This window comes from Eleutherodactylus coqui, chromosome 2 (genome assembly GCF_035609145.1).
Source record: "Eleutherodactylus coqui strain aEleCoq1 chromosome 2, aEleCoq1.hap1, whole genome shotgun sequence".
Lineage (NCBI taxonomy): Eukaryota > Metazoa > Chordata > Amphibia > Anura > Eleutherodactylidae > Eleutherodactylus > Eleutherodactylus coqui.
Window position 1 is genome coordinate 288469464 of NC_089838.1, and position 24406 is coordinate 288493869.

At 47.3% G+C, this 24406-nt stretch overlaps 1 pseudogene; it reads right to left on the minus strand.

Annotated features, from left to right (window-relative positions):
- The window catches only part of LOC136610188 (zinc metalloproteinase-disintegrin-like MTP4), a 63796-nt pseudogene extending 41876 nt beyond the window's left edge, over window positions 1–21920 (minus strand).
- Between the last annotated feature and the right edge of the window lie 2486 nt (window positions 21921–24406).

Sequence of the window (24406 nt, forward strand, 5' to 3'; positions counted from 1 at the left end):
GTGGAGGCTTCTTTTTGCAGTGTTGCACTTTTTTTTTTTTTGGTATATCGGCCGTGCAGAGCATTGCATCCTGCAGTAATACTCCAGGGCCAGAAGCGCTTAGGCAGGGACAGAAGACATATTGATTGAATATAGGCAGTGGGCCTTTGCCAAAAAATTTGGGGAAAAAAATCTATTTGGGCTGCCTGTGACTGTCCTCAGTGTTCTGGGTCTCTGCTGGGTGTAGTAGTTCTCCAAATTCATACGTAGCCAGCTAAGTGTTACAGCAGGCTTGCGCAAAATTATTTCCTGGCGTTCCGTAAGCGAAGTCAGCCTCCAACCACAGGCCAATAAGCGGCACATTTAATTACAGCGTTCTGTTTCTGCATTACTGGTAATACAGCATGCTGAGGGGTAGGGGAAGGCCTAGAGGACGTGGACGCGGCCGAGGACGCGGAGGCCCAAGTCAGGGTGTGGGCACAGGCCGAGCTCCTGATCCAGGTGTATCGCAGCCGACTGCTGCGGGATTAGGAGAGAGGCACGTTTCTGGCGTCCCCACATTCATTGCACAATTAATGGGTCCACGCGGTAGACTTTTATTAGAAAATGAGCAGTGTGAGCAGGTCCTGTCGTGGATGGCAGAAAGTGCATCCAGCAATCTATCGTTCACCCACAGTTCTGCTAAGTGTTACAGCAGGCTTGCGCAAAATTATTTCCTGGCGTTCCGTAAGCGAAGTCAGCCTCCAACCACAGGCCAATAAGCGGCACATTTAATTACAGTGTTCTGTTTCTGCATTACTGGTAATATAGCATGCTGAGGGGTAGGGGAAGGCCTAGAGGACGTGGACGCGGCCGAGGACGCGGAGGCCCAAGTCAGGGTGTGGGCACAGGCCGAGCTCCTGATCCAGGTGTATCGCAGCCGACTGCTGCGGGATTAGGAGAGAGGCACGTTTCTGGCGTCCCCACATTCATTGCACAATTAATGGGTCCACGCGGTAGACTTTTATTAGAAAATGAGCAGTGTGAGCAGGTCCTGTCGTGGATGGCAGAAAGTGCATCCAGCAATCTATCGTTCACCCACAGTTCTGCTAAGTGTTACAGCAGGCTTGCGCAAAATTATTTCCTGGCGTTCCGTAAGCGAAGTCAGCCTCCAACCACAGGCCAATAAGCGGCACATTTAATTACAGCGTTCTGTTTCTGCATTACTGGTAATATAGCATGCTGAGGGGTAGGGGAAGGCCTAGAGGACGTGGACGCGGCCGAGGACGCGGAGGCCCAAGTCAGGGTGTGGGCACAGGCCGAGCTCCTGATCCAGGTGTATCGCAGCCGACTGCTGCGGGATTAGGAGAGAGGCACGTTTCTGGCGTCCCCACATTCATTGCACAATTAATGGGTCCACGCGGTAGACCTTTATTAGAAAATGAGCAGTGTGAGCAGGTCCTGTCGTGGATGGCAGAAAGTGCATCCAGCAATCTATCGTTCACCCACAGTTCTGCGCCGTCCACTGCTGCAACTCAGAATCCTCTGGCTGCTGCTCCTCCTTCCTCCCAGCCTCCTCACTCCATTACAATGAGACATTCTGAGGAGCGAGCAGACTCCCAGGAACTGTTCTCGGGCCCCTGCTCAGATTGGGCAGCAGTGGTTCCTCTCCCACCAGAGGAGTTTATCGTGACTGATGCCCAACCATTGGAAAGTTCCCGGGGTCCGGGGGATGAGGCTGGGGACTTCTGCCAACTGTCTCAAGACCTTTCAGTGGGTGAGGAGGACGATGACGTTGAGACACAGTTGTCTATCAGTGAGGTAGTAGTAAGGGCAGTAAGTCCGAGGGAGGAGCGCACAGAGGATTCGGAGGAAGAGCAGCAGGACAATGAGGTCACTGACCCCACCTGGTTTGCTACGCCTACTGAGGACAGGTCTTCAGAGGGGGAGGCAAGGGCGGCAGCAGCAGGGCAGGTTGCAAGAGGCAGTGCGGTGGCCAGGGGTAGAGGCAGGGCCAGACCGAATAATCCACCAACTATTTCCCAAAGCACCCCCTCGCGCCATGCCACCCTGCAGAGGCTGAGGTGCTCAAAGGTGTGGCAGTTTTTCACTGAGAGTGCAGATGACCGACGAACAGTGGTGTGCAACCTTTGTCGCGCCAAGATCAGCCGGGGAGCCACCACCAACAGCCTCACCACCACCAGCATGCGCAGACATATGATGGCCAAGCACCCCACAAGGTGGGACGAAGGCCGTTCACCGCCTCCGGTTTGCACCGCTGCCTCTCCCCCTGTGCCCCAACCTGCCACTGAGATCCAACCGCCCCTCTGAGGACACAGGCACTACCGTCTCCGGGCCTGCACCCACACCCTCACCTCCGCTGTCCTCGGCCCCATCCAGCAATGTCTGTCAGCGCACCGTCCAGCCGTCGCTAGCGCAAGTGTTTGAGCGCAAGCGCAAGTACGCCGCCACGCACCCGCACGCTCAAGCGTTAAACGTCCACATAGACAAATTTATCAGCCTGGAGATGCTGCCGTATAGGGTTGTGGAAACGGAGTCCTTCAAAAGTATGATGGCGGCGGCCCCACGCTACTCAGTTCCCAGTCGCCACTACTTTTCCCGATGTGCCGTCCCAGCCCTGCACGACCACGTCTCCCGCAACATTGTACGCGCCCTCACCAACGCGCTTACTGGCAAGGTCCACTTAACAACGGACACGTGGACAAGCACAGGCGGGCAGGGCCACTATATCTCCCTGACAGCACATTGGGTGAATTTAGTGGAGGCTGGGACCGAGTCAGAGCCTGGGACCGCTCAGGTCCTACCCACCCCCAGAATTGCGGGCCCCAGCTCAGTGGTGGTATCTGCGGCGGTGTATGCTTCATCCACTAAAGCACCCTCCTCCTCCTCCTCCAACGCAACCTCTGTCTCGCAATCAAGATGTGTCAGCAGCAGCAGCACGTCGCCAGCAGTCGGTGTCGCGCGGCGTGGCAGCACAGCGGTGGGCAAGCGTCAGCAGGCCGTGCTGAAACTACTCAGCTTAGGAGATTAGAGGCACATGGCCCACGAACTGCTGCAGGGTCTGACAGAGCAGACCGACCGTTGGCTTGCGCCGCTGAGCCTCCAACCGGGCATGGTCGTGTGTGACAACAGCCGTAACCTCGTGGCAGCTCTGCAGCTCGGCAGCCTCACGCACGTGCCATGCCAGCGCTTTCTGAAAAGCTACCCACGCTTGTCAGACCTGCTCGGAAAGGTGCGCCGGCTCTGCGCACATTTCCGCAAGTCCCACACGGACGCTGCCACCCTGCGCACCCTGCAACATCGGTTTAATCTGCCAGTGCACCGACTGCTGTGCGACGTGCCCACACGGTGGAACTCTACGCTCCACATGTTGGCCAGGCTCTATGAGCAGCGTAGAGCTATAGTGGAATACCAACTCCAACATGGGCGGCGTAGTGGGAGTCAGCCTCCTCAATTCTATTTAGAAGAGTGGGCCTGGTTGGCAGACATCTGCCAGGTCCTTGGAAACTTTGAGGAGTCTACCCAGGTGATGAGCGGCGATGCTGCAATCATTAGCGTTAGCATTCCTCTGCTATGCCTCTTGAGAAGTTCCCTGCAAAGCATAAAGGCAGACGCTTTGCGCTCGGAAACAGAGCCGGGGGAAGACAGTATGTCGCTGGATAGTCAGAGCACCCTCCTGTCTATATCTCAGCGCGGTGAGGAGGAGGAGGAGGAGGGGGAAGAGACAGCCGGGCCCACTGCTGAGGGTACACATGCTGCTTGCCTGTCATCCTTTCAGCGTGTATGGCCAGAGGAGGAGGAGGAGGAGGAGGAGGAGGAGGAGGAGGAGGAGAAGGATCCTGAAAGTGATCTTCCTAGAGAGGACAGCCATGTGTTGCGTACAGGTACCCTGGCACACATGGCTGACTTCATGTTAGGATGCCTTTACCGTGACCCTCACGTTACACGCATTCTTGCCACTACGGATTACTGGGTGTACACACTGCTTGACCCACGGTATAAGGAGAACCTTTCCACTCTCATACCCGAAGAGGAAAGGGGTTCGAGAGTGATGCTATACCACAGGACCCTGGCGGACAAACTGATGGTAAAATTCCCATCCGACAGCGCTAGTGGCCGAAGGCGCAGTTCCGAGGGCCAGGTAGCAGGGGAGGCGCGGAGATCAGGCAGCATGTACAGCACAGGCAGGGGAACACTCTCTAAGGCCCTTGACAGCTTTATGGCTCCCCAGCAAGACTGTGTCACCGCTCCCCAGTCACGGCTGAGTCGTCGGGAGCACTGTAAAAGGATGGTGAGGGAGTATGTAGCCGATCGCACGACCATCGTCCGTGACGCCTCTGCCCCCTACAACTACTGGGTGTCGAAGCTGGACACGTGGCCTGAACTCGCGCTGTATGCCCTGGGGGTGCTTGCTTGTCCAGCGGCTAGCGTCTTGTCAGAGAGGATGTATAGTGCGGCTGGGGGAATCATCACAGATAAGCGTATCCGCCTGTCAACCGACAGTGCCGACAGGCTTACACTCATCAAGATGAACAAAGCCTGGATTTCCCCAGACTTCTCTTCTCCACCAGCAGACAGCAGCGATACCTAAGCAATACGTAGGCTGCACCCGCGGATGGAAGCTACGTTCTCTATCACCATCAAAAACGGGGACCTTTTTGCTTCATCAATCTGTGTATAATATTCCTCCTCCTCCTCCTGCTCCTCCTCCTGAAACCTCACATAATCACGCCGAACAGGCAATTTTTCTTAGGCCCACAAGGCTCAGTCATATAATTTTTCTAAACAATTTTTATACGCTTCAATGCTCATTAAAGCGTTGAAACTTTCACCTCAACCAATTTTTATTTTAACTGGGCTGCCTCCAGGCCTAGTTACCAATTAAGCCACATTAACCAAAGCGATTAATGGGTTTCACCTGCCCTCTTGGTTGGGCATGGGCAATTTTTCTCAGGTACATTAGTACTGTTGGTACACCAATTTTTGGGGGCCCTCGCCTATAGTGTAATCAAATTAAATTTTAGCCCACCTGCATTACAGCTGACGTTACATCAGCTGTGTTGGGCACTGCAATGGGATATATTTATGTACCGTCGGTGGGTTCCAGGGAGCCACCCATGCTGAGGGTCCACACAGAGTTGTAACTGCATGTGTCCACTTCTAAAGAACCCCAGTCTGACTGGGGCATGCAGTGTGGGCCGAAGCCCACCTGCATTAAACATGACATTACCTCAGCTGTGATGGGCAATGCAATGGGATATATTTATGTACCGCCGGTGGCTTCCTGGCACCTATGCTGTGGGTCCACAGGGAGTTGTAACTGCATGTGTCCACTTCTAAAGAACCCCAGTCTGACTGGGGCATGCAGTGTGGGCCGAAGCCCACCTGCATTAAACATGACATTACCTCAGCTGTGATGGGCAATGCAATGGGTTATATTTATGTACCGCCGGTGCCTTCCTGGCACCCACCCATGCTGTGGGTCCACAGGGACTTCATAATAGGGAGTTGTACCTGCCTGTGTCTATGAATTAAAAACCCCGGTCAGGTTGGGGCATGCAGTGTGGGTCGAAGCCCACCTGCATTTAATCTGACGTTAGCTCTGCTGTCCAGGGCACTGCAATGGGATACATTTATGTACAGCCGGTGGGTTCCAGGGAGCCACCCATGCTGTGGGTGCACACGGAATTCGCATTGCGGAGTTATAGCTGCCTGTGACTATTTATAAAAAAACGCGGTCTGACTGGGGCATGCAGACACCTTGACAGAATGAATAGTGTGTGGCACATAGGTTCCCCATTGCTATGCCCACGTGTGCAGCTCCAGATGGAGGTGGCACAGGATTGGATTTCTCATTGCTTATGTACAGCATTGTGGACTATCGCCCCGCCCCTTTTAAAGAGGGTCGCTGCCTAGCCGTGCCAACCCTCTGCAGTGTGTGCCTGCGGTTCCTCTGGCAGATGCACTTATAAATAGACATGAGGGTGGCGTGGCATGAGGGCAGCTGAAGGCTGCGCAGGGACACTTTGGTGTGTGCTGTGGACACTGGGTCGTGGGGGGGGGTGGTTGGTCAGCATGTAACCCAGGAGAAGTGGCAGCGGAGTGTCATGCAGGCAGTGATTGTGCTTTGTTGGAGGTAGTGTGGTGCTTAGCTAAGGTATGCATTGCTAATGAGGGCTTTTCAGAAGTAAAAGTTGTTGGGAGGGGGGGGGGCCCACTCTTGCCGCTATTGTGGCTTAATAGTGGGACCTGGGAACTTGAGATGCAGCGCAACATGTAGCCCCTCACCTGCCCTATCCGTTGCTGTGTCGTTCCCATCACTTTCTTGAATTGCCCAGATTTTCACAAACGAAAACCTTAGCGAGCATCGGCGATATACAAAAATGCTCGGGTCGCCCATTGACTTCAATGGGGTTCGTTATTCGAAACGAACCCTCGAGCATCGCGAAAAGTTCGTCTCGAGTAACGAGCACCCGAGCATTTTGGTGCTCGCTCATCTCTAATTACAATATATTTGAGTCAGTTCTACTTCTCCAGAAAGCAAATACATAACCCCTAATACTAAAGGTGTTCTCTGCTTTGGACAATCTCTATTTGTTAGAAGGGTCTCTTGACAATAGGCAGAGTAAAAGTGTCCTCCACCTTGGACCTCAGCGATTAGCTGTAATCTGTGGGGAAACCTGAGAACAGATATCCTGCAGCGCCACCACAGGAGAGATTAAGCATTACACCTCGCCCATTTAAATCAATGTGCTGGGTGTATAATGTAGGGCAGGTCAGGTTCTCCATAGTGAGACGCTCTGTTGTAACCGCTCTCCACTATGGTTAAGAGATAAGAATCCTGAACAAATCACCCTTTATTAACTCATAATTCCTCAATAGAGTATGGACAATACCTTTCATTTATTAGCATATTTGGTAACACCCAGACTAGTTTGGATCTTGCCTGGTACAGTAGACTAGATGAAGGTCATTATTATTACTATCATCTCACCTTAATCCATTGCATGCGCTCAGGGTGACCTGTGAACTGTTGGCATTCTTCACATACCCTTGATAAAAGCAATGATCCTACAACATAAAAATACGTATAATTATAACCTTTGTATAAGAGAGTATAAGCCTTTAGCTGGCCATACAATGTGAGAAAAGGTGATCTATAACTTGTCTATATCTCCAGAATTGGCTGATGATCTCTTGTGTATACAGGCCTCTCAAGTCATAGCAGTTTCGGGGACACAAGAATCAGCATGTTGGATTTCAATATGCCATTTGTTCCTGCTGTATATAAGCTGCTGCCAGGGAGGTTTGGCATTGACTCATTCCCCTTTCCCCATTAACCCTTTCCAATCCAATTTGTATCCTGGTTTTCCTAGGGGGCTTACTCTTTTTCTGCCGTTATACAATAGCGCTACATGCTGGCTAAAGCAAGTACTGCATGAGGTGACACTTTGGATAGGCTTCAACAGCAGAGAGGCTGGCAATATACAGTAAGAGAACCACTACGGATGTCTTCCAACATCAGAGCTGTACAGCCTTAAATCAAAATGTCTTCAGAGGTCAGAGAGTGGATTGGAAAGGGTTAAAATAAACATGCATTCTTGACTGACCTGAGTGTGGATGTATATGGTGGAATTAAGAAATAGCTTTACGACTGTATCTTTCAAAATTCTGTCATGAATCTGTTAGGAGTTTTCGGAACCTGATCAAATTGGGTGGAGGCCCTAGGAAAATAGTCAAAGAATTTGATGGGATCTCCTCCCCAGTCGCAGTATCAATGCATGAATAACTAATGTTGGACATACATATTAAAAAATTACCAGCAGATTCCACTGATGTCAACAGAACCTGCTGACAAAATAATATGAATGAGAACAGATCCCACTGTTCTCTGGTGTTCAGGAATACAAGGCTCAGCAGGCTGAATTTTAATTTTAGATCTTTTCCTCAATTGGCATGAAGTGATGTTGGAGAAGAGTGGATGAAACTGGTTGTTCGGAAGTAGCTGGGAAGTTGTCCATTTTGTTGTCCCTATAATCTGTCCCCTGGGGGTTGGAGTTCAATGTTTTATTCTAAAAGCTTTTTTACAACAAAAAATGGAACTATCAACAAAATACATATAAAATAATATCTAATATTTTCCACCACCGATCTGTGTTTACAGGACCTTACAAAATAGTCGAGGACTTGCTTATAGAATTTACATATACAGTATCCTCAGGTTGGTTTTCTTTTTTTAACATTGATTTTTTATTCAATTTAGAGAACATATACAACATAAGAAAATCTTCTTTATAATGTAAAATTGTACAAAAATCTGTACAAATGAAATACTGCAAACCGAATAAAAAACCTGAGATCTCCACACATACACTCATAAAAGTGTTAAGGTAAAAAAAAATAAGAATAACATTTAGAAACCCTTAGGCCTTAGTCACACGGGCGTTTTTTGCCGCGATTTGCGGATCGCATGACGGATGCGCATCCTCAAATCGCGTGACCGGGGACGAAAAATCGCCCGAAAAAACTGCTCCTAGCCGCGTTTCAATAGAAATGGGCCGGAGCTGTCCAGCGCATTGAATTCAATGGAGCCGGCAATACAGCCGGCTCCATTGAAAGCAATGGGCTGCGGGCGATCTCACGATGAATTGTCGGGAAGAGCTTAAATATATAAGCCCTTCCCTGCAATTCATCCAGAAATGTGTAAAAATAAAAAATATATATATACTCACCTTGTCTCAGCAGACGGAGTTCAGCGCGGCCGGCAGACGGAGTTCAGCGCGGCCGGCCGGCAGTTCTCCTGAACTGCTCTCTGTAGTATTCAGCAGCTGGGGATTTAAAATCCCCGCCTGCTGAATGAACTGCCTCTGATTGGTCACAGCCTTACCAATCAGAGGCAGCTCTCACTCACACCCATTCATGAATTCATGAATGGGTGTGAGTGAGAGCTGCCCCTGATTGGTCCCTGCGCTGAGCCAATCAGAGGCAGCACTCACTCACCCATTCATGAATTCATGAATGGGTGTGAGTGAGAGCTGCCTCTGATTGGTCAGGCTGTGACCAATCAGAGGCAGTTCATTCAGCAGGCGGGGATTTTAAATCCCTGGCTGCTGAATACTACAGAGAGCAGTTCAGGAGAACTGCCGGCCAGACGCGCTAAACTCCGTCTGCCGGGACCAGGTGAGTATACTTTTTTTTTTTTACACATTATAGGATGATTTTCAGGTAAGGGCTTATATATTTAAGCCCTTCCCGACAATTCATCCCGCGCTCGCCTGCAGCCCATTGCTTTCAATGGAGTCGGCTGTATTGCCGGATCCATTGAATTCAATGGGCAAACATCATTCTTCTCTGCAACAGCTGTTACAGCTGTGGCAGAGGAGAATGATTTGTCTACTATATGTTCTCAATGGGGTCGGCGCTGCTGCCGCCGACCCCATTGAGCGCATATAGAGAAGAGAACAGGAATCGCAGATAGGTGCGATCTGCGATTTCTGTTCTATAATTTATCGGACGAGCGCATAAAAAGCACTCATGTGTCTGATACCATTGCAAAGCAATGGTTTTATAAAATCGCCGGACGCATGCGCATGCGCAAATCGCGCGAAAAAAACACCCGTCTGACTAAGGCCTTAAACAGAGGATGACACTTTAATTATTAGCCTGACTTTACCAAGAAGGTAGAAAAAACTTTGTAGGGAGTACACAGTGTATGGAGATTAATAACCTTGCTGCCAAAGAATTTTGTTATGAGGAGAATTTAGCCGCTCCTTCCACTCATGTCGGTTCTCAGTGATGACACTGGTATCGTCTCACGCAAAAACATTCTTCAGATTCTTTAATGAAATTTGACCACAACAACTTTGATATGTAGATACAAAATTACTGAGGCCTCCCTCAAAGTCCTTACCTTTATCTCGGGGCTGGTGGTGACTCGGGAACCGTCTTTCAAGTAATGTGTTTCTGTGTAATTCTAAGAAATTAAGTTACTGGGTGAAGAATAGGAAATGTATTAGAATATACCGCACCGTAACGAGGCAATAATTAACTCCTTCGGGTCAACTATGATAATAGTATTTTTTTTATATTTATTTTATGCAGTGAAATGCTTTTATGATAGGGTTAAGGGGAAAGATACATTGGCTATTATATTGAGCTGCAGAATATGTATAACAGGGTCCCCGCCTAGTATGTGCCATTTATAATACTGGTGTCTTCTTATGTGGCATAAAAGCTACTTGGCCCACCAAGAAACCATGATCTGGGTGCAACTTCTACCTCCGCACCCCTATAGTTATACGTATGGAACGATATTACAGACCATGGTAAATGTACTGAAAGTTTTGACAGTGGAGGAATGTGAATGTTAAAATAATACATAACAATTTTTACGATACCATTTTGGGTAAACATGAAGACACCATTGTGGGCATACAGCGACACTCACTCAGTCTTTTCTAGATGAAGGACCATGGGTTGACCATCCACTTCAAGCCCATATTGTACCACGTCTGGATATTTATTCTGCTGAGAGAAAAAGCAGATTCACATAATATTTACTGAGAAATATTGTGTAAGTAGTATGTAATGAGGACAACATCCTCTGTAGGATTTACCAGTTTTTAACACCATATTGATCTGACCACATTAAAGTGAATGTAAACCTGCCTGGAGAAATATATATTTATCCTAAGAGAAAAATATAAGTAAATAATATAAGGATGGACTACTGTAGGTGGACCATGTGGTCTTTTACCGTCGTCATTCTTTTATGTTTATAGATGTTGAACATTTGCTGCCAGGTTCTCCCTTAACCCCTTTAATGGTACGCCCGGAAAATCTCTGGAGCTTGCTGCACTAACTATGCAGTTAAACCCCGGAAGATTTCCGTGGACAGCTCTAGTGGTGAATTGTGCAGAGCACTGAGCTGTCATCTGAGATCTTCAAGGGTTTTTACTGCATATTCAGCACAGTTAGCCCCAGAGATTTCCCTGCCATAATACCAACTGTCAAAGTAGTACAGTGATACAGTGAGGCCTTGTTCACATGAGCATTGTTTTGATCATGTGTGTGTATTCAATGAATGGCCGAGCGGTGTCTGTGATTGACTGAGTCCTTTTAAATCCCCACCTGCTGAAAGAACTTCATTACAGTGCCAGAGACAAAGTGGCTAGATGCGCCTGAGCCCGGGCAGAGGTGGAGAGGGAAGTATATATATATTTTTATGTTCTACTACAACTAGCAATGTTTTTCAGGGAAGGACTTATATTTAAAGTCCCTCCCCGAAAATCACTGCAGGTGTTGCCGGCAGCCCAGTGTTTTCAATGGGGCCGATGGCAGTAGCAGTGGCTCCATTGAAAGCAATGGCAGAACATCGCAATCCTCTGCCACTGCTGTCACAGCTGTGGTAGGAGATTCTTTACTCCCCGCGGGGAGTGCCATCATTACTGAACACTGTGACAGTGCTGTCACAGTGTTCAGTGATGAGGGGACTCCCTTCGGGGAATATTTACGCGCGGCATGGACCTATGGTGCACACATGTCCTATCTTTTGCAGGTGCGTGCATTTGCATGCCTGTAAAACATGGACATGTGAACACAGCATAGGAAACCAATGGTTCTAATAGACGCACGGTTTTGTGCGCACGATTGTACGCACATTAACACGCTCGTGTGAATGAGACCTGGCTGTGTGTCCACTTGCAAGATTAAATTGCATTGTTGACTCATTTAAAAAACCTGCTCTGTGAGGCATGACATGGTAATAATAAACCTGCCACTAAAGGGGTTAATGACTGATTGCTGAAGATAGCAGCAGGACACCCAACCAACAGCTTAAAGTCAAAGGATCATTTTAAAAAAAAAGGATCAGTCAAAACATATATTGCAGCCTGTCTTGAGACCACCTTAATGTTCCACAGTGCTTTGGGGAAAATGTTCTGTGGAAAGATGAGGCAAAAAGTGGAACTTTTTAGCATAAATACACAATGCTGTGTTTGGAAGAAGAAGAACATTGCACACCACAAATGCCAAAACCTCACCCCCGCATTGCTTACCGCCGATGGAGAGAGACGCCTGAGTCCTGAGCTCCCGCCAGACCCACCGCTGATATAGACTCGCCGGCCGCCGCAGACCCTCATCCACCAGGCAATGGGGAAGAAGAAGCCAGTAGAGACCCCCAGGCACCCGCCAAGACCTTCTAATCCGGGCATGGAGCGCTTCCTCCACTCTCCCGACGAGCTGCCGGCGCCGAGTGGGGAAGCGAAGATGGCGCCGAGCTGCCCGGCGCGGGAGGGAAGAAGAGAGAAGGAAGAGGCAGCACTGAGCACTGCAGGCATGGGGCTCCCGCAGCATACTGGGGACACGGTAATACCCGGAGGACGGGAGATGACAGCGACAGCCCCACAGAGCCAACCAGAGGTACAAGTAAGAGAGGAGGGGGACTCTGCAGCAGGAAAGAGGAGGGGGAGAGACAGCGCGCCCAGCAGTAAAGGGGGAGAGACACCACTCTATGTAGCTCCCTGCACCGAAGGAGCTAGCTCCCCTCAAGACATCCGGGATAAGGGGCATGTAGAACCCGGTCCAAAGCTAACCCTGGCACCCTGCCAATCACAGGGAGACCTCCAGATTGCCCATAAGAGCCCCATGTGAAAAGGGGCAGACAAAGAGGGCTCAAACCGCAGCACAGATGGTGTATGCACGGCAGGGCTGCACCTCGCTGCTGCCACCCTCCCGCAGAGACACCCCCCCCCCCCCCCGAGATCCTGAAAGGGCAACACCTTGCAAGGCACATATTGTGCCAGAAGAAGAGAGACCCCCCCCACAGGAAAAGGGCAGAAAGGCCCCCCCCCCCCCCCCTCAAGCCTATGATTGGAGACACCAGAACATTTGCCCCGAGCCCTAAGCCCATCCATCAACGGGGCCTCACGGAGGCTCAGACCCCCCAGATGTTCGACTACGACTGGGACTGGAGGGCCCATCTGAGGGCTATTCCCACAAAGGGAGAAATGCACGACCTGCTGCAGAGGCTAGATGCGGCTCACAAACAAGACATAGGCGGTCTGCAGGAAGACATTCGCCACATTGGGCAGAGGGTAGTAGAAGTGGAAGAGACCCAAGAAAAGTTCCAAAGCACCCTATCGGACCATGCGCACATCTTGGAAATGCAAGCCCACCAAATCTCGGAGCTAACCAGCCACTTAGAAAACATAGAAAACCACCACAGGCGTAACAATCTCCGCATAAGGGGACTAACTGAAGAGGTAGACAGCAGCCAGCTTGAAGAGTGGGTTACCGAATTCTTCAATTCTCTTCTAGAAAGACCCCTAGACTCCGCCCTGGAGCTAGATAGAGTGCATCGGGCACTTGGACCGAAACCATCAGATCCTGCCAAGCCTAGAGACGTGGTCTGCCGGGTCCACTTCTATAAAGAAAAAGAACAGATTCTGCAGCAGTCTCGTACAATGGAAGATCTCTAGCTTAAAGGCCGCTCGGTGGCCATATACCCAGACTCTTCCAAGCGCACACTCCAACTCCGAAGAGCCCTCAGACCACTCTTGAATGCCTTAAGGGAAAAAGACATCCCGTATAGATGGGGGTTTCCCCTCCAACTTCAAGCCAAAAAAGGACGGAAAAAGGGCCGTCTTCAGACATCTTGAAGACCTACCAAGGTTCTTAGGGACACTGAAACTACCCCAAATAGCAATCCCGGACTGGCCCAAAATTGGAGGGATGCCGGTCCCCCCACCCAGACTGGAGTAGCAGTCGGCGGGAAAACCAAGAAGAGGAGCCAAAAGCAGACCACCAAGAAACCAAGACACCAACTGAAGATCAATGGGCAACAGGAATGCCGGACTGTTCCCCGATAGCCCACGTTAACATGACGGCCCCCCGTGCCGGAGTCCGTGACAGAACGGCTCCTTCCTGCCTAACCCCATGATCCTCTCCGTTCAAGATGATAAAGGGTCCTGCGGCGGACACAACTGAAGTCTACAGACTTGCAAACCTCCTCTATTTCCCATCCCATGAGTCCATGGCTAGTCTGACGATCTGCTCTTACAATGCCAAGGGGTTGAACATCCCCTCCAAGAGAGGCCAAATTTTCTACCACATGCAGAAAAAAGGGAGGAAGGTGCTCTTATTCCAAGAGACCCATTTCAAGGCTGGGGAGATTCCCCAGTGCCCCACGAAAACATACCCCTCCTGGTTCCATAGCCCGAACCCAACTCAAAAGCGGCAGGTGTATCCATCGCATTCCACAACTCCCTTCAGGCTCAACCCCTTGGCATGAAATGCGACCCTGAGGGCAGGTACCTATTTATCAAAGTTAACTTCTCTGGCAGAATAATCACTCTTGCTAATCTTTACTTTCCGAACCAGGGACAGACCTCCTTTGGGATTACCGCCCTGAGAGAACTAACAAAGTTTGCTGATGGAACTACTATCATCCTTGGAGGAGATTTTAATCTGGCGGTAGACCCGGAACTAGACGCGTCATCCGGTAAGTCCTCACTCTCTCGTTCAGCAACACGTTCCCTGATAAGGGAGTTAGGAAACATGCACCTAGTGGACCTTTGGCGTTTGCTGCATCCGGGAGTCAGGGACTACACCTTCCATTCAACAGCCCATAATAGTTACAGTAGACTCGACTATATATGGGTCTCTCACGTCCTCCTCGACTCCCAACCCACGTGTGCGTTTGGACCCCTTATTTGGTCGGACCACGTCCCAGTGTACACCGAATTTGATAGCTCCCAACGGGACCCTTGGGCATGAGGGTGGAAACTAAACGATAACATCCTAAAAGACCCCCTTTGCACTCAGGAAGTTAAATCAGTCATAAATAACTTTATAACTGCTCACAAAAATGACCCCACACGATCCCCGCTTAAGTGGGAAGCCTTAAAATGCGTCCTGAGAGGCATCCTAATCTTGCAAGGGGCCAGATTAAAAAAGGAACCCAAGATTCGGAAGGCCGGAGGAGGGGTAGCCGTAGCCACCGGTGACATTCTGGAGGAATTCCGCCTCTATTATGAAAAACTTTATGACATAGAATGGCCCACCCAGGCAGACACTGGGGAGAGTGAAGAGGAAAAATCTTATCTTGATGAATATGGTCCAGGCCCTCTGGGAGAAGGAGAGTCTGGGGTGTTGAAGGTCGACTTTACCTGCAAAGAGATAGCCGAAACAATCAGAAACCTCAAGATAGGCAAGAGTCCAGGCCCTGATGGGTTCACGGCTAGATTCTTAGAACTTTTCATTGAGGAACTGTCTCCATTCCTAACGCAAGTCTTCAACGAGATATCCCGGGGAAGTCCCCTCCCCCCCAGGCTCTCCAGGCCCACATTGTGGTAATCCCCAAACCGGGCAAGGACCCCTCCTCCTGTGCCAGCTACAGAGCTATATATCTCTGATAAATTTAGATGTAAAAATGTTGGCGAAGCTCTTAGCGAACAGGCTTAGAGGTCATATCCCAGACCTGATACATAAAGATCAGGTGGGATTCATGCCCGGTAGGGAAGCACGGGACAATACTATTAAATCTATTTCCTTGATTGCCCGCGCAAGATTGGCGGGCAGACCACTGTGCCTGTTGGCAGTTGATGCAGAGAAGGCGTTTGACAGGGTCAGGTGGAGATTCCTGGAGGGGACGCTCAGTCAGATGGGCCTGGGGCAAAGGATGAGAGAGTGGATCATAGCCCTATACAATGGCCCCTCTGCAAGAGTCCGAGTGAACGGCACCCCGTTAGATTGCATACTAATTAGGAATGGCACACGCTAGGGCTGCCCCCTCTCGCCCTAGCTCTATGCCCTATCTATGGAATCCCTGGCCAATGCCATTAGGAAAAATGGGTTGGTTTGAGGACAGACGGAGGGCCCCTCGGATCATAAGATGGCACTGTTCGCAGACGATCTCCTCCTGTTCCTGTCAAACCCTAGGGTGGGGCTGCCGGTGGTGATGAAGGAGTTAAAAAGGTATGACCGGGCCAGTAACTTTAAAGTCAATCTCCAGAAATCGTTGATCCTCAACGTTACTCTCCCTCAGGATGAGGTTAAGGCACTCTCGGATTCCTTTCCCTTCAAATGGAGAGCTTCGTCCATTAAGTACCTAGGTTTCCAGCTCCCGGCAGACCCGGCAAAGATCTTTGAATTAAACTTCCTCCCTTACATAAACAAAGTCAAGTCGGATTTAAATAGATGGAGCCTGCTGTACGTATCCTGGACAGGACGGATTAATGCCATAAAGATGGACTCCCTCACGAAGTTTCTTTACCTATGCCAGACCCCCCTGATTTACCTGGACCAGCAGTACCTCCTCAGTATCCGCTCTCAAATTATCAACTTTGTCTGGAGGGGGCGCAGATCTAGACTTAGTTACACACTGCTCGCGCGGGCCAAAAAGGATGGAGGACTGGGGCTCCCAGACTTCACGTTATATTACAAAGCCTGCCTGGCTAACTTCATGCTCACTCTAATGCATGGGAGGGAGTCTAAGATATGGGTAGAAATGGAACACGAGACGGGCACCAAGGAAGTACAGGGAGCCCCATGGATCCCAAGAAGGCTCCTGGGAGAACCAAAGTCCCTGTCACTATTCCTACTAGGGGTTCTCAAAACTTGGGGGACCTTCGCCCCGAGGCTGGGACTGATTTCCATACCGGGCCCCCTTACACCGTTGTTAGCCAACCCACATTTCCCAGCTGCCAGAGAAAAAGCTACGATACTGTCCCTCTCTAGCTTCCCCATCCCAAGAGTCAGAGACGTTATTACGCACTCGGGAATGAAACCTAGAGATATATGGGAGTGCGACTCCCCCCCCCCCGGGAGCATGGCTGTGCTATCTTCAGGTGAGGGGCTACGTGGAGTCCCTGACGCCCGGGGGTTATGGAAGCAGACAGCTGATGCCATACGAGTCTTTGTGCATGTCGTCGTCTTCCACCGAACACGGGATCTCAATCATTTATAGATTGTTGCTGGGGAGAGAGTCAGGGGACGAACTCCCGGGCTACACGGGCTTGTGGGAAACGGAGCTGGGAGATAGCCGATCTAGGGCGGATTGGCAGAGAGCATTTTGTCTGTGCCACAAAAGCTCCAAATTTGGCAGGTAACAGGAGCAGAATTTCAAGGTCATGTCCCGCTGGTATTGGATGCCGTCAAGGCTGCATCAAATCGATAACCAGATCCCCCCGATTTGCTGGAGGTGCCAAAATGGTCCTGGAACAATGACACACATCTGGTGGGAATGCCCTCCACTCAGAAAACTGTGGAGTAATGTGGAAGCACTATACAACGAGATGACCAGGTCGGCGGTGTCCATAACAGCGGAGATGGCTCTTCTTTTGATGCTTCCCGGATCTATCGCCAGGATTAAGGCGGACCTTTTGAGATTGGTCATATTAGTGGTGAGGATGTCTGTCCTGTGTTTGTAGAGATCTACGTTTCCCCCGTCAAGAATAATCTGGACAGAGAAACTAGACCTACTCATGAGATACGAAGAAGAAGGTTCCAAGAATGATCAGGAGAGGTTGGGCGGCCATGACCTATGGAGCCCATGGATTTCGATGAGAGCTTCTGACCATTTCAAATCCTGGTTGGACTCTGGTCGCCTTGTTCCATAGACCGTTCCTGGCGCTGGTACGCGAGGTCGTCCCCCACCCCCTAGTCCCACATTTCCCCTCACCCCGTCTTCCCACTCCCCTCACTCCCCTCCCCACTCATGTATGTTATGTTGTTAGACGACACCTATTATACGTACCCTGTTTTATTTCTCAAGAAGCAGAAGATTAATGCTTGAATACGAAGCCTAACATTTGATAATTGACATATGATATTTGTTTGCCTTATGACACCAGGATGTGACGGCTGCAATGTCAATACAGCCTTTTGAAGGTGTCTCTGTTGTTTATACTGCTTCTAAGTGTCTGTATAAAAAATTTAATAAAATTGATTGTACCTAAAAAACCTCACCCCAACTGTATAGCACGGTGGAGGGAGCATTATGCTTTCAGTCTGGCTTGCTGCTTTAGGACCTGAACACTCTGCAATCATTGCGGGACTAATGAATTCTAATTAGGTTAAAACATTCTGTAGGAGAATGTAAGGGCAGCATCCATGACCTCAAGCTGAAGAGATGTTGGTGATGAGACAAAACAAGGACCCAAGTACACAAGTAAATCAACTGATAAGTGGTTGAAAACAAAGAAGATTTGAGTTTTTTAATTGCCAAGTCAAAGTCCTAACCAAAACCATACTGAGATTCTGTGGCATGGCCTGAATAGGGCCGTACACATGGGGCAGAAATATTAATGAACATTTGCATATTTGCAAAAAAAGAATGTTTCACAATTCCTTCTTAGCATTGTGCAAGTCTTATTTGCTGCTACAGGAAACATTTGATGGAGGTGATTACTGCTAAAGAGGAATCTACAGGTTATTAAATTCAAGGGTTCACTTAAGGCCCATTTAGACACAATTATCACTCAAAAGTCATAATCATTATGCGCATTTACACGGCAAGATGATCGCTCAAAATTCACTCAAACGGGAGTTTGAGTGACAGTTTTGAGCGTTCACTTTGCATAAGTGTGTAAATAAAGACTCATGCTGTATGCAGAAGGCAAGCAGGGCCGCTATCTTCTACATACAGCTGTTGTCTTCTTGGAGCGCTCAGCTGGTATACAACTAAGCACTCCGAGCGGGGTATGCAGAAGACAGCTGGACGGCTGTCTTCTGCATACTCCTGCTGTGTTCACAGAACGCTCAGCTGGTATACAGCTGAGCGCTCTGAGCAGGGTATACAGAAGACAGCTGGACCACTGTCTTCTGCATACTCCTGCTGTTTTCACGGAGCGCACATATGGTATACAGCTGAGCACTCCAAGCGGGGTATGCAAAACACAGCTGGAGCGCTTGTCTTCTTCATACTCCTGCTGGGTTCTCAGAGCGGGATACCAGCTGAAACAATAGTATCAGTGGTATCTCACTGAGAAATCAGCGCATGGCACTGATAAGGCTCATCGTTCTCTTTCAGCTTGTTGAAAGACAGCAATGAACGACTCGTTAACAAAAACTGCATGATTTCCGTGCAGTTAGACCCAACTAAGTCTTTAAGTGATTTTTGAGTGAGAATCGTTGGGTCTAAATGGGCCTTTACTTTATCTCCCTCACTGTAGATGTTGACTTAATGTGCTCAATGAAAGACATAAATTGCACAACTTGTTGTCTGTTATTACTTTAGTTAGATTGTATTTGTCTAAAATTGTAACTTAGATGATAATCAGCCACATTTTACTAGTAATCAATGCAGAAACCCCTGAGATTGGAATGGAACTTTAATAGACTGTAATAACACCCCTGTAATAACACCCCTGTAATAATACCTGTATGTTATAAAAAAAACAAATGGACTGGAATTTACTTACACCACAAACGCTTCTAGATGTGGGGTTTTCTAAGTGCTGCCAACTGTCTCTATCCTGAGTGGGTGATGACACTAATATATATATTGTGTTCCGTCCTCCAATGGGAGGCTGTTAACATGATGTGAATGGTAATTTATTTGGAAAATTATATATATTACACAGATAACCACATAGCAGGAACTGAGAAAAAAAAAAAACACTAGAAATATCCAGATCAGTCATCAGTCATGCATAAAGTATGAGTAACCTGTCATAGCACTGCAGCCTACCATAGGCATAAAATCAGACCAGACAGATAGATATCCGTGGGACATAGAGCAAGGAATGAAAAATAGGTTATATTGGGTGCAAGTTCTTTTAGATTCAGAACCAGAGATCCACAATTCAAAAAATGGCAGCACTTCAATGATTGAGATGAAGAAATCCATGTATCTCACAAAAAGGTTCGTGGCAGCATCCAGGGCGTAATGCAAAAATAAATAATTTATTCCTCCAAGAACATGCTACATTTCGACCCTCATGGGGTCTTTCTCAAGCATAGGGATATCATTCACAAAACAGCACTATATAACAAAACAATCCATATACCACCACCAATCACCCTTACAGATTCCCATGTGTGTGCAATAATCATTACCTTCAGGCTCAACCTCCCGGTCCAGTAGTTTTCCATGTGTGAATGATATCCCTATGCTTGAGAAAGAACCCATGAGGGTCGAAACGTAGCATGTTCTTGGAGGAATAAATTATTTATTTTTGCATTACGCCCTGGATGCTGCCAGGAACCTTTTTGTGAGATACTGTGATATACTTTGGGGGGTCTTCTGAGGCTCTGACCCCCACATTGCTGGCGTGCACCCGTTGGACTTATTAGTCCCCTTTTCGGTTTGGTTTGAAGAACCCTGAGGTGTGCTGCGAGTTAAACCCGTGTGGATTGCGATGAAGAAATCCATGCCTTCAATCATGGTAAGTTTCAGCTCTATCAAGGAAGTTTTGATAAATGACGAGTCAAAACTTACGATGGACTGAATAAAAACATGGATTTCTTCATTGCAGTCGCTGAGCGCTGTCATTATTAAAAATGTTTGTACATAGACAGATAAATATTACATAATGGTACATCAGAGGACGGACGGACAGCGCTGTACCTGTACATCTCTCTTGTGTTGTGCATGAAGCTTTCGTGGGAAGACCACCTCATATTTTTGCCCCGCTGGTATTTCATTAAATCCTGCATAAAATTAGAATATACAAGTATTTTTTCTGTGTATAAGCAGCGAATTTATAATTGTTGTATAATACAAAGTGCAGCAACTTCCAGATACACTTATGTATCAATTCCTCATTATATTCAGGATTTCTGTTTGTGGTCATAAAACAATTCTCATGTCAGTAAAATGGCAATACTATTCACCCGCATATCAGCAAAAATGGGGAAAATATGTGAAAAAAAACTTAAAGGGGTTCAATAAGCAGAGATCGCGGGACGCTGTGCGGTTGCTAGGCAGCCAAGGACCTCCTGAAAGGCCCCAGGGCTGCCTATGCAGAGTGCCCATCAAGCGCACGGTATTATCGTTTCAAATTCAATTCAATCGGTTCTCGGTTCTAATTCAATCGGTTCGACGCGTTTCTGTGTGTCATTGGGACCCTTCATCAGGAACCTAATTGTGAAATCACCAACTATGTAAGATATTCTTAGAGATGTGCATTAATGCGTTGATGCTGCGCTGTATCCTGGATACTTAATGGCTACAGTTCAAAAAGAGGCTGCGAATTAGCCTTGATTAGCTAGTGGGCTAATAAGCACTCAGTGTAGGGAGGCTTCCTGGCTCAGATAATTATGAGCCGCGAGGCTACCAGAGCGAGTATTGCAAATAGTCTCTGATGGCTTGTGAGAAGAACTATATGCAAGCTGAACCCTTAAAATGATTGAATGAGGTAACAACTACTAGAGGAGAAGGAAAAAAAATTTTGCGCCAAATTTTAAGGGGTCTAGTATCAGTGATTTAGAACTATCAGCCAAATACTATCAGCGTCAGTTGAACACATAAAGCATGAAGAGTAAAACAAAAAATGAGATGAAAGGAGCAAGAGATAGAGCCTCCAGCCTGGGTGGTAGACTGGAGTTATCACTGGATACAAGGAACTTGACTCACAAATGTGCCCATCAACCAAATCACTTACATAGACCATAAAGGATGTTCTTATTAACCTCTTTTCTACCAATGACCCAATAACTAACATTTTGAATTGATTTTAGTGGGGTGAGGGGCAATTTTTCTTATCTGCCTTGAGTACCAAAACACCTTGCCCCAAACCTGATCTGAACAATCACTAATATGTCTTCAGGAAATGTGTCTTTTACAAAATCGTAAACTTTCCTATCCAAATGGCTAAAATTACAAACAAACCTCACAGATCACATATTATTGTAAGGACTTACCTTGACTCTGGTGGCTCAGCACCGCGAGGAGGAAGAGCGCAGCCATCAGCATGGTTGCTGTTGTGTTTAGTCTTGTGTCTCAGATCAACTGGTGACAAAGGTGGTGTGTGTGCAAGTGTTTATATATACTCCATGTGGAAGTGGATTTCTCAGTAATGCTGTGTATATTGGTAACACATCACCCCAACTTCCCAAATGCCATATTAGGAGCCAAGTTTGATTGTTAGCACATCTGTACCCACATACAATCCTTTTTAGGGTTTTTTCCGTATTAGAAGCTGCAAGTTATGTCACAGTTTTTCTGTTTGGTAAAAAGAAAAGTTTTGTACCGTGTTAGCCAGTAGAGCAAATGTAGCCCCAGTATGAGAAACAAAATGATTTAGTAGATATGACATCCGGGTAATGGCTAACAAAAAATGTCATGATATTAACAGTCAAAGCTTACGAGGCTATGGGTAACTTTTTTGTTAGCCATTAAAAGGAATTATATCTACAAATTACTTTGTTTCTCTACTTACAGCTTTTCTTTTTATACTGTATGTATGTGTATATATATATATACATATATATATATATATATGCATATATTACACACACATTTTACTCTACTGGCTAACACGGTACCAATCTTTTTTTGTGAGACATAGTGACTGTTCAGATCAGGGGTGATTTGTGCCCCCCACCACCCAACCCTTTAAAATCAATTCAAAATGTTAGTAATTGGGTCATTAGGATCAGGAGGAAACTTTACTTTTGTTTTGTTCATGCTGTACATGAGGACACGGTTACCTACACCACTCCTCTTCATTTATGCTTTCGACCACACCAATATGTATATACAAAATTAGTGTGATTAAAAGAAAACTTCTGTCTATTAAGTTCAATCCAATGATGGGAAAGAACATGAATGAAGAGCAGTGGTGTAGGCAACTGTGTCCACCCATAAAGCATGAGCCAACGAGCCCTAAAACAAAAAAAAACATTTTCCTCCTGTTCCCAACTGCGATCAGACTGGCTCACCTATCAGAACCAAATTCTATACCTTTCCTTTAGTGTTAATATTATGTTGTTTAAGAAATCATGTAAGCCTTTTTTTGAAGCCATCCCCCGTTACTGCTGTGACAGGTTCTTGAGGTGGCTACTCCAATGATTTACAGCTTTAGTCTTGTCTCCTCCAGAGATTGAAACTTTTTTCTTTCCCAAATGGAGGGAACGCCCCTTTGTCTTCTGAGGGGATTTTACATGAAGCAGTTTTTCATTATTTTTGTGTAGCCCATTAATGTAAAAAAAATCCATCTGTATGGGCCTAGACTTCATCCAAAAGCATCTTCCACATCCTCCTCCACATTTTTATTAAAGTACTGGAGTACCTGAGCATCGACCAAACAGCCAGCTTTGATGGTCATTTTTTAAAACTATTTCCGCCTCTTTTCACTGCTGTTGGCTCATCTAGTTGGTTAGGCATCACATTTTGAGAGTTTGGTTTGAATCGAACTGGAAATTCATAAAACCTCCTAAAACTAGTATTCAGTACTGTCTAATAGCGTGGTGGTCTTTTAAAGGATGTGGCTCAGTGTTGTCACCTTGGAGTACTGGGGTCCTTGGTCAATTCCATACAGATGTTTCCCATGGTTAGATTTGAACCTAGAACTCTAGCACTGCAAGGCAACAGTGCTAACCATTAAACTACCATGCTTCTACTTCACCTTTCTCCAGAGGTTCAACCATTTCTAATAATGACCCATGTGTGGTGGGAATCTATAGGTTTTCTTGATTAAGATAGTGGTCCTGATTTCGAAAATCATGGGGATATTTAGTCCAAATGACCAATCCACACTGTTGCTTTCCATGACCTTCATGTCCAACAGCCTGACCATATTTTTTTGATGGCTTCATGAATGATCATTCCACAAGATGGAAGGACTCACAGATTGCTTCCAAGACATCTGGCATCTCTATTGAGGAACTTCTGTCTGCCTCCAAGGAGACATCTGATACCACTCTAGCCATCTGGAGGCCTTGGATTGATGTAGTCCCTGCTCTGGCCTACAGACTGCCTATCTAGTCTTGAAAGTAACTAAAATCAGAGTCCCAGGCCTGCGTTTATACACAATTGGATTGTCACTCATCCTCCTTTCGCCTGTTGCGTTATTTATTATTGTGACCCGAGTGCCTGTAGATCTTCAAGCTGTAAAATTATAAGTGGAAGATATATTCAATTTTTTGACTCTACAGAGCTGGTCCTCAGGATTCTTTATTTGCATTTTCTCCATTCTTTTTTTTTTTTTTAAACTCGTTTTATTGAGCAGTATATATTTTGTACATTGCATGAATAAACCTTTTAAACAGTGTGCATTACATACACTAACAAATAATTTAACTTTGCATACATCAGAAAGCTCTTTGGTATCAGTGTTCGGTACTCAAATACGTTACATTTTCTCTATATTTACCCATCATATCCTAATACATACATCTGTAATGTTCATAGCGTTATTACTCATTTTACCTGCCGAGCCTGGGTGTGGTTTGTCTTAAAGGGGTGGTCTCGCGAAAGCAAGTG